Source organism: Miscanthus floridulus, chromosome 18 (genome assembly GCF_019320115.1).
Source record: "Miscanthus floridulus cultivar M001 chromosome 18, ASM1932011v1, whole genome shotgun sequence".
In the NCBI taxonomy this organism is placed as follows: Eukaryota; Viridiplantae; Streptophyta; class Magnoliopsida; order Poales; family Poaceae; genus Miscanthus; species Miscanthus floridulus.
This window is the reverse complement of record NC_089597.1, coordinates 25,419,327-25,426,463: the sequence shown is the minus strand read 5'-3', so window position 1 is coordinate 25,426,463 and position 7,137 is coordinate 25,419,327. Positions and strand designations below refer to the sequence as shown.

The 7,137-nt window shown below is 49.5% G+C and overlaps 1 pseudogene; it reads left to right on the top strand.

The window, feature by feature from the left end:
• Positions 1–259: 259 nt before the first annotated feature.
• Positions 260–4,586, top strand: LOC136523517 (uncharacterized; annotated as a pseudogene).
• Positions 4,587–7,137: the final 2,551 nt, after the last annotated feature.

Here is a 7,137-nt window from a genome sequence, read left to right as displayed (position 1 = left end):
ATTAAGATCCAACAGCTTCCACCTTTCTTCTGCCTCCAGCCTTCAGCTTTTTTCTACCTCTAGATAATCACAAGATCACAGATCCACAGATTACATATCACAAGAAATAATTTTTTTTTTCTATGGAAAGACACATCACAGATCAGGAGAGACCATGACCATCCATCCGATCATAGGAGACTCTTCAGGGCTGCTGTGCGCCTGTGCCCATCTCCGGCCTCCGCTTCGTCCTCTTCCTCTACGACAGCTGCACGCACAGATGGCACTGCCGGCCGCCTCGCAGGCTCCCGATCCTCTTCCCTTTTCCCGGCAGCAACGCGCGCAGGTGCTGCACATGTGTGTTGTAAATTCATGTGTTTTTTCGTGCTAAAACACATGTGTGTTATAGTATTTCTGTTCTTTTTTTTGCGTGCTGAGCAGATTCAGGAAGTCTTGGTAGCATCAACACTGATAATGTTATTTGGACGCAGCGCAGCTTTTAGTCCAGGCCCGTCCTGTGCAGCCTCAACACTTGACAGCATGCCAGAGTTGATTCACTGAACTACTGAAGCGTCACCTTCCTCCAAGTCCGTGGTGACTTGCACATCCACAACGTACTGAACCACGGCAACTCTGCTGCAGAGCCACGGCGAGGAGGAGGAGAGGTTCTTGGACTTCCTCAGGGCAGCTCCTTCCAAAGAACTATGGCTGCGTCGCCGCCCCGCACGCCTTCCTCCGCCGCGTCGCCACCCTCCGTGCGCGCTCCGCCACATACGCACCGGCAGCCTAAGCCAACTTCTTCCTCCGCTCGCCGGCCTTCGCGCGAACGCACCCCACGAACGCGCTCCTCGTCTGGCTCGCTTTCGTCGCCGCGGGCGTCGCGTTCGTGTTCCTGCTGATGACGGGGGCGCTCGACTCCGCCGTGCCCGACGCTTCCCGTCGCTGGCGGTGGACGGAGGTGGCGAACCAGGTGCTCAACGCGCTCTTCACCATCATGTGCATGTACCAGCATCCGCGGCTCTGCCACCACCTCGTGCTCCTGCTCCGGTGGCGCGCCGCCGAGCTCCGCGACGTGTACTGCAAGAACGCCGCCGCCGTTCCGCGGCGGGAGCGTGTGCACGTCGCCGTCGTGCTTCTGCTGCTCCACGCCACGTGCTTCGCGTAGTACGCCTACTGCGCCCTCTTCTGGAACTTCAGCAGCGAGACGTGCCCGGACTGAGCCGTGAACTTGTGCATGGCACTCGGCCTCGGCTTCCCCGTCGCCGCCGCCCTGTACATGGTCTACGGCCCGCTCGGCAGAAAGGTCGTGCTCCCGGCGTCCATCGACGACGAGGACGCCGCGGCGGTGCTGGACGAGTCTACGGCCGTGAACGCCACCTCGCAGTACAACAATGGCAGAGCGGCGGTCGCCAAGGCGGAGTGGGCCGGCGGTCTGCTGGACCGCGCCGACGACCTGACGGTGGCGGCGCTGTCCCTAACGTGCACGTTCTGCGTGTTCGGGTGGAACATGGAGCGCCTGGGATTGGGGAACATGAACGTGCACGTCTTCACGTTCGCGCTGCTCTGCGCCGCGCCGGTGCTTGTCTTCGCCGTCACCGCGCTCAACATCCACGAGACCACGACGCCACGCTAGGGTCCATCGTTGGCGCCACCGGCGCGCTGCTGTCCGTGCTCGGCCTGCTGTACGGCGGATTCTGGTGCTCGCAGATGAGGAGGCGGCTCGGGCTGCCGGGAGACCGGTCCATGTGCGGCGGCCGGCCGGCGACCGCGGACTACGTCAAGTGGTTGCTCTGCGCGCCGTGTGCGCTGGCGCAGGAGGTCAGGACGGCCAACCTCTACTACGTCGAGGACGGAAGTCTGTACGTGAGGAACAGCGGTGACGATGACGTGTTGCTGGATGGAAAGCCGGCGATGGCGCCTTTGGAGAGAGAAGGGTGCGTTGCGCCATGGACGGCCAACAAAGCCGGCGACGGTGTCGAGTGTGTTGTTGCCGTTGACGCACCGCCGGTGCCGGTGGTTATGGTTGACTAGGCTAACAGATTGGTTCGTGTGATTCTTTGAGACAAGAAAAAATTGCCAAAACCATTTCTTTCTCCTCCGCCTCGACCTCCTCGCCGACCTCTCGCTTACACCGGCCTGCACCTCCACGCCCTACGCGTCCACTCCCTCCTTCCCAACCCATCCCACCTCACCTTCCCCTTCGCGCTCAAAGCCGCCTCCCGCCTCCCGGACCCGCACTCCGCCGGCGTCCAACTCCATGCCCGCTCCCTCAAGCTACCCTACCACTCCAACCCCCACGTCCTCACCTCCCTCCTCAACCTCTACGCAAAAATGCGGCCTCTTGCACGACGCCCAGAAGGCGTTCGACGAAATGCTCCATCCCAGCACCGTGTCACGGACCGCGCTCATCACCGCGTACATGGACGCGGGGCGCGTCCAGGAAGCCGTTGGAGTTGCGAGGAAGGCGTTTGCGAGTGGCATGCGCCCTGACAGCTTCACGGCCGCCCGGGCCCTGAATGCGTGCGCTCGTGTCACTGATTTGGTGACTGGCGAGGCCGTGTGGAGGGCGGCGGAGCAGGAGGGGATTGCAGGGAGCATATTTGTGGCAACTGCGGCATTGGACTTGTATGTCAAATGCGGGGAGATGGAGAAGGCAAGGGCAGTGTTTGACAGGATGCAGAACAAGGATGCAGTGGCCTGGGGTGCTATGGTTGGGGATACGCCTCCAGTGGCCATCCGTGAGAGGCCCTGGAACTATTCTTTGCAATGCAGGCAGAGGGAATGAGGCCAGAATGTTACACAGTGGTTGGGGCTCTCTCGGCGTGCACAAGGTTGGGTGCTTTGGATTTGGGACGGCGGGCTGTCGGAATGTTGCACTGTGATGAGGTTCTTGACAACCCAGTCCTGGGAACTGCACTTATAGATATGTTCGCCAAGTGCGGGAACACAGGTGAAGCTTGGACGGTGTTCCAGCAGATGAGGAGGAGAGACATCATTGTTTGGAATGCAATGATCTTGGGGCTCGGCATGACTGGCCACGAGAAGATTGCGTTTGCCCTTGTTGGTCAGATGGAGAAGTCAGGTATGACACTGAATGATAATACCTTCATTGGATTGCTTTGCAGCTGTACGCATACTGGCCTTGTAAAGGATGGCCAGCGGTATTTTCGTAACATGACTCAGTTGTACCGAATAAGCCCGAGGATCGAGCATCATGGCTGTATGGTTGACCTGCTCAGTTGCGTGGGGTTGCTGGAGGAGGCTCATCAGCTGATTGAGGACATGCCAATGCAGGCAAATGCGGTTGTGTGAGGAGCACTCCTTGGTGGTTGCAAGATCCATTGGAATGCTGACCTTGCTGAACATGTGTTGAAGCAGCTCATCCAACTGGAGCCATGGAATTCTGGGAATTATGTGATGCTCTCTAACATATACTCTAACAGTGGAAGATGGGAGGATGCGGCAAAGCTAAGGTTGGAAATGAAGGCAAGTGGGGTTGAGAAGGTCCCTGCATCTAGCTGGGTTGAACTTGCTGTTAAGGTCCATGAGTTCCATGTCGGAGATAAGTCACATCCCCTCTCAGATAAAATTTATGAAAAGCTCGATGAATTGGGCATGGAAATGAAGATCATGGGTTATAAGCCGACTACTGAGGTGGTGATGTTTGACATTGAAGACGAAGAGAAGGAGCACACGCTAGTGCATCATAGCGAAAAGATAGCCATTGCATTTAGCCTTCTCACCACTGAACCAGGCGAGACCATAAGGGTCACCAAAAACCTCCGAGTTTGCAGTGACTGCCACACGGCCATCAAGCTCATATCAAGGATAACCAATCGTGAAATTATTGTTCGAGGTAACAATCGATTTCATTGCTTTAGAGATGGTCATTGCTCTTGCAATGACTATTGGTAGTATACAGATGACTTGTTGCAATTTTGTGCAGCTTGAGAGTAGGGAACATCTCTATTTTCATCTGATGTAAAACTTTAACCAGCTAGAGTTGTGAATGGATCACAGAAGTGGCAGAGTATAAGGCAGGTTGGTGTTATAGTTCTCCATTCAATTGTTTCTGCTGAAAGGAATGAATAATTTTCTGTTTATTTGCTCATGTGTTTCATCTGTTATATTAATGTGTTCTGCTCGATATTCCAATTTCCTCCATTCAGATGTCAGATTGAGCATTATGGGCCTTCTAGGAAACATCAGTGCCATATACCACATTACCGTATTGTCTCAAGGTAAGGGAACTGTCACCCAGTAAACTGAGATAAATCTTACCATTTAGCCTGCTTTACTAGGTTGCTCTCCCCCAGAGCTAATGCCTTTGAGATTTCTGCTCTTGTAGCTTGTACTACTCTGCACTGCATGAATTTGTACCAGACCTCATTTTTGTTGGATAAATGATGAGCACTGGATACTTACTTGACAACAGTTCATCTGTACATTCCCAGGTTCACACTAAACGAAGCACTTCTGATGCGCATACGTTAATACATAAAACATACACTCTGGCTTTGGTGTCTCACGCGCATTCGATCATTCACAGCAAGCTGTACAAGAACCTTACTACGAGGCTATCAGATAATTTGGTTCAGCTCCATTAGTAGACATGAATGTTTGCACTGCGCTGCTCTCTTCTCCAATCCCACGGCTTCTCAGGGTTCTTGTGCACATAGTAAGTTGCTGCTTTGTGCACATAGTTACATGTTTGTGTCGATATTGTTGCTAAACAAGTAAATATTCTAAGTTTTATGCAAATTTATTCAGCCTCCAACAAGAAAATCTTTTCATTCCTAGAACTTGAAGGTGTATGTGAATGAGTGGTGATCTGCATTCTTTTGTCCATTTGTGCTTTGGAAAAAGCGAGCTGACTCATTCACTGTTATATGCTGCCTATAACGACATTTACATGCTTCTTTAAATTACATATGTTTCTCTCTACTAGACTTTCTGCACTTCTTCTATTTCTACTCATGTGAAAATATCTGATGTTATATTAACTTGTCTTGGTGAAGCCTTCAGTATTGGAAGAATGTCAATAAATCTATGTTCCTTGCTGTTGTTAGCTTTTCAAGTTATGTTAATTAGTTTAACTGTGGTCTTCTAGCAGTACCTGAGTGCAATAAATGAATGTTTTTTTTGGATTTCATGGCATTTCCCCAAATGCAGCAATGCTCTTTTGCCTGATTGTAATTATTGAGGAGCTCTCGGTTATGCTAATATCTCCTCTGAATACAGTAGGGAATTAGTCATGAAGATGCTTGCGAGCTACCTCTGCCCAGTTTATGAACAATGAGCCTTTGCATAGCTCACAATATGGTTATTAATTTTTGTTACTGTGTCCAAATGTATTCTTCTTTAGAGAATCTGAAGATCATTTAGTTCTTAGGAATTAGGATGACTAAATTAGCATAGCAGCGCAATATCTCTTCTTGATTGACGTGTTTCTTTGATACATCTTGCTATGCTTTGCAGCAAGAGACTGGCCTGTGCAAGAATCTTCTTCAGGAGTATGCTCAGAAGATGAATTACGCCATTCCATCATATATTTGCACTAAACAAGCTTCAGGCGTAGCTCCTTTCATATGCACTGTTGAGATTGGTGGCATACTATACATTGGTGCTGCAGCTAGAACAAAAAAAGAGGCAGAGATAGAAGCTGCCCGAACAGCTCTTCTTGCAATCCAGGGTAAGTTTCTTATTATTCGATCCAGGGTATTCCGGTATGCAATTGCAAACGTTATCCCTCCTTTTTGGCTCTTGCTTGGATACTTGGATAGGGTCATAACTGGGCAATGTTTGGTGCAGGTCAATCAGAAGGTTGTGCAAATGGTGCCACGAAGTACATTGTTGTTCCTGGACAAAGAGAGGTTCAAGAGACAGATAAAAGGCCAATTGAAACCCTCAAGTCACTCAAAGTCAAGAAAAGTGGTGGCAGAAAGAAATGGACCAAGCGGAAATTCATGAGGAAGACCGACCAGATTCTTGATGCTGAAAAGGATGGAGCTAGGGAGGCTGGGGATGTTCATGATTCTGATGTCCCAATGCAAGCAACGATAATAACAGAGGAGCCCTCCAGAGACACTATGATACTGCATCTTGACGAGGAAGCTAGAAGAGTGGAACTGGAGCTTCTTAGAGAAACTGCAACGCAGCAACCTGATAAGGGAGCATGTGAACCAACGTAGTTAGTTTATGTTTGCTATCATTAGCTGATTGTATCCCTGATGAACCGAGGTAGGTAGATTGTGGTCAGGAAGACTTTGTGTGTCAGATTTGAGCGGTTGAATTGCATAACCTGGTTGCTGGATTGCTGCTTAAATGGTCGCCATTCATTATTTGAATTTCTCTTATCTGAAATTATGATGGCACACATAACAAACAGAGTGGTATCCTTTCTGAATTTGCATGCATTTTCATGTACCAAATGCCAAGAACAGCACGAGTTTTAGTCAGTGTATGCGTATCCTTGTGTTTGAGAAACTAATTTTACAGTAGCGCAACAATTCGCAAGCATATGAATTGTATTTATGGAATATATCAATGAAACAAGTACTATCTTGTGCGGTTCGTTCAAAAAAAAATTTGTAAGCATCTAACAGGAGCACTCATGTATCGTGTACGCGTGATCTATCGTTTTGTAATTTGTATTGTAGCCTCGAGAAAGAATCTGAGTGAAATTAACTAAAACGATTACAACACACACGTGGTGTTGACGCGACGTACGTGTGTATCATTTTGCAACAATCTCAAGAAAGGAAATGATCACTAAAATAAAAAAACTATTTCATTAGCACAAAGGCATGCACAATTGTAAAAACTCGCATGCAAGTTAAGGTATCTTCAAATACTTGTATGCATCTCAATGTATATTTACAAGTTTTCAATTCTCCGAATTATATTATTATCGTCCATTCATCCTTGCGCGGTTCACACTGACCACCACATAGGTCGGTCATCGGCATAGAGGAGAATCTAAAATATGTACAAGTTGCAAGCGTAAGCAATTGACATGTAGGTGCGTACTTACTAATAGCAGCAGCATGGCTCACAAGTTGGACATTTCCCGTGTGTTTGGTTACTGGGTTGATGTGGGTCGGAATAGGTTCGACCCACGTCGTCCCGCGTTTGGTTCAAAAAGGATCGGACCCAACC